We start from the raw sequence: 3686 nt of genomic DNA on the forward strand, positions 1-3686 counted from the left end.
AAAATCGAAGTTAAAATGGTAAATCTTGAAATTTATGGACCAAATTGAAACAAAATACAAATGTCAATAGTACAATTGTAATATTTTAAAACCTATGAACTAAGAAAACTTAATGACTAAATGTGTAACATTTTAAAACCTAGATACGAAATAGAAATTAGACCCAAAACCAGTGATCAAAAAGATATTTTTCTCTAATTCAAATAATAAACGTTTTCATTAATTGTATCATTACAATTTAAAAAATAAATAAATAAGGATTTGTTTGATAACCATTTATTTTTATTTTTTTTTGTTTCTCAAAATTAAGCCTAGAGACACATCCATCTCTAAAATTTCTTATTTTGTTATCTACTTTTTATCAATGATTTAAAAAACCAAGCCAAATTTTGAAGAAAAAAAAAGTAACTTTTAAAAACTTATTCTTGTTTTTTGAATTTGGCAATGAATTCGAGTATTGTACTTAAAAAGATGTAAATCATTGTAAGAGATAGGAAATAGACTTAATTTTTAAAAATAATAAAATAGTTACCAACAATGAAAGATATATTTATTTTTAATTTAATTGAAATGTGGGCTTTTTATGTTAAAATTAATATATCATGACTTGAAGGGAAAGATACTGATCGTGGCATATACATATATGTGTGTTTCAATATGTATAACATTTTGAAATATAAGAATCTATCTTCCTTCCAAGTCCTTAAGTTGAGAGAAAACGATCCCCGACATTCCTTTATTATACACAAAACTTGAATTGTTGTTGCTGGTTGTGCTCATTTGAATATTGTTACTCGACATCCCTCCTCCAAAGAGCCAATCATCAACATTGTCGAGGCCATTAAGCTCAACATTTTCATCGTTCGAACTCTCTTGTAATTGGGATGCAAACTCTAGGCCTCGCATCACATCGTTCATTGATGGTCTTTTGACTCCCTCTTCTTCAATGCAACTCACCACAATTTGAATGAATTTTCTAAAGCATTCAAATCTAATTTCATCTTTGATTTTTGGGTCAATGATTTGAGTAATAGTCTTTTCGCGAACGTTTCGTTTGACCCATTCAGCTAATAAAATATGCATTTTGTCAGCAGTGCATATCAGTGGAGGACGAGCACACAATACTTCACACAGAACTACCCCAAACGAATATACATCTGATTTTTCAGACAATTGGAGGCGTCGATAGTACTCTGGGTCCAGATAACCAAAGCTACCTTTTACCATTGTGGTGACATAATCTTTGAATATGGTGGTGGCCCCAACTTTCGATAATCCAAAATCAGAAACTCTTACAACCCATTTATCATCTAGTAAGATATTAGTGGTTTTAACATCACGGTGGATGATGGTATGCTTGGCACCCGTATGTAGGTATTGCAACCCTTTTGCTGCTCCAATACAGATTTGGAGGCGTTGCTTCCACGAGAGAGGTTGTCGTTCATCAATATTGTTGCCATAAAGATGACTTTGGAGGGTTCCATATGACATGTAATCGTAAACTAGAATCATTTCATTGTCTTCGTTACAGTACCCGATCAGGGAAACAAGATGGAGATGACGGAGTTACGAAAGCATCTCGATCTCTGTTCTAAACTCCTGAGCTCCCTGTTTTGATCCTGCCTTCAACCGTTTGATAGCAACTTGGGTGGCTCCATCATCTATATACCCTTTATACACATTGCCGAAACCGCCGATGCCGACGATGAAAATGTCGTCAAAATTGTTGGTGGCCACTCTCATCTGTGCAAGCGAGAAGTAACGACATAATTCAGATGGAAGTTTTGAGGTGCGAGTCTTGATTCTGTTCCTCGACAATTGGGAAGTTCCATCAGAATCGGAGCTTTGATCTTTAAATTTTTTGCAGCGCCAAAATACAAAGAAACCCAAAACTAAGATGACAACCACAAGGGGCACTACAATGGCTATTGTTTTAATTTTTGAACTCTTCGACTGCGAGATTGGCCATTGAGGAAGATTGCTTGGGATGGGGGAATCGGTTAATTTGAAGATTTCAATAGCATTCAAGATGACATTGGTGAATCTAGTCTTACTATCATCTGGATTTGCTTGGAGTTTCACAGAGAGATTTACCTTCCCCTGTTCGTCGCTATTAGGCATAAGCAAAATGTAATCCTTTCGATATGGAATTCCTCTTCCACCAGCCCACTGAATCACATCCGCGGACTCCTCGGCCATCATGTCTGCGATGTGAATCAAGAACACTCTGTCACCTGGGTCGGCGACTCCATCCTCAAACTCACAGAAATGAAGTCGAAGTATGTAATAGAACCCAGGATCTACAGGGTACGCCCATGTGAGGTTGTAGCTCTTGTTAAGCGTAGCATTTGGTCCCATTGTTCGAGCAGTGCGATAGACATCTCCCGGCGCTGTATATGGCGGTATTTTACTATAATTAAGTTGGATAGATAAGTTAGCAGGTCGAGCATCGTATAGATATCCATCCAACAAATTACTTTCCTCTGTCCAAGTCCGAAACATTCCAGTGTCTTCTGTTGGGAAGATGACCCTTCCACCAATATTCTCCCTATAAATCACTTGAGACATGTAGTTATCAATTAGTGAGAACTTGATACTCTCACCGATGTGCTTCAATCCTCGGCTACCTTGGTAGTTGGGTTTCAATGGTGTATAAAAAAGATTGTCGGGCATGGACACAATTTCAATCCCATTGATAAAAGCATAAGAGTCTGGATTCGCCGGAGAGAATGTAATGTTAAGCATTTCATCATTTCCATCTGCGTAAACACAGAACTCGCGAGTGATAGTGCCGGAATTAGGATCATCGCCATTAGCGGAAGCATTGAAATTAGAAAGGAGGGTGTAGAGAGAAGTTTTGACAGAGAAAACAGCTTTGAAACGGTCGAAGTCAGAGTAGAAAGCAGAGTAGAAGTAAAGGCGAACGAATTTCGAGCCAGGACCCAGCGGAAAAGAGTAGGTGAATTCGGAGCGGGAGAGGCGTGCTGTTGAGTAAGGGACGTCGCTGACCGAAGAGGATTGCGTCTCGGCTCGTGAAATGACTGATGCGCCATTGTGATTGTAATCGGAAGGGAAGAATTTGGATTGAACGTCGCTGACCCACGTGCGTTCGTCCCCCAATGAAGATAAGTTTTCAGAGGAACCACAGTTAAGAAGTATGTAATCGGTGGGATTGTAGGGCGCCGGCGAGTCGCCGGAAACAGAGAGGGAGAGATAACGGAGATATAAGAAAGTAAATAGTATAGTTGGCAAAGAAAAATTGATTATGCACTTTTTCGCCATTAGAGCACAAATTTCTTGTAATTCCAGAAATAACCTACATATTTCTTTTATCATGCAAGGTTTAAGAAATAATAATGGTAAAATAGTCAACAGACAACAACTATTATAATTTATGGTTGGAAGTCATTATCATGGAGACCAATTTGTTTTATTAGCGTAAGAGAGTGCATGCGTTGAATTGTTTGTGATGAATGAGTCTTAACTTTCAAAAGTCACCCTCTCTTTTGCAGTCCATTTCTTCCAAAAGAAAAACATAGAAATAGGCTACGCTCAATTCGCACAATTCGCCCCGACTATTTTTGTTCGACTACAATTGGATGTAGGGCATTCAAACCATACACCTCGTGGTTATATATACATTTTATTCCATCATATTTCATTTTTGGATAAATTCTCTTGACTTT

At 37.8% G+C, this 3686-nt stretch overlaps 1 pseudogene; it reads right to left on the minus strand.

The window, feature by feature from the left end:
- Positions 1–528: 528 nt before the first annotated feature.
- LOC120085981 (receptor-like protein kinase FERONIA pseudogene) lies at positions 529–3300 on the minus strand (annotated as a pseudogene).
- Positions 3301–3686: the final 386 nt, after the last annotated feature.

The sequence above is a fragment of the Benincasa hispida genome, chromosome 1, assembly GCF_027475165.1.
Source record: "Benincasa hispida cultivar pf3 chromosome 1, pf3_genome.v1.1, whole genome shotgun sequence".
NCBI classification, from domain to species: Eukaryota; Viridiplantae; Streptophyta; class Magnoliopsida; order Cucurbitales; family Cucurbitaceae; genus Benincasa; species Benincasa hispida.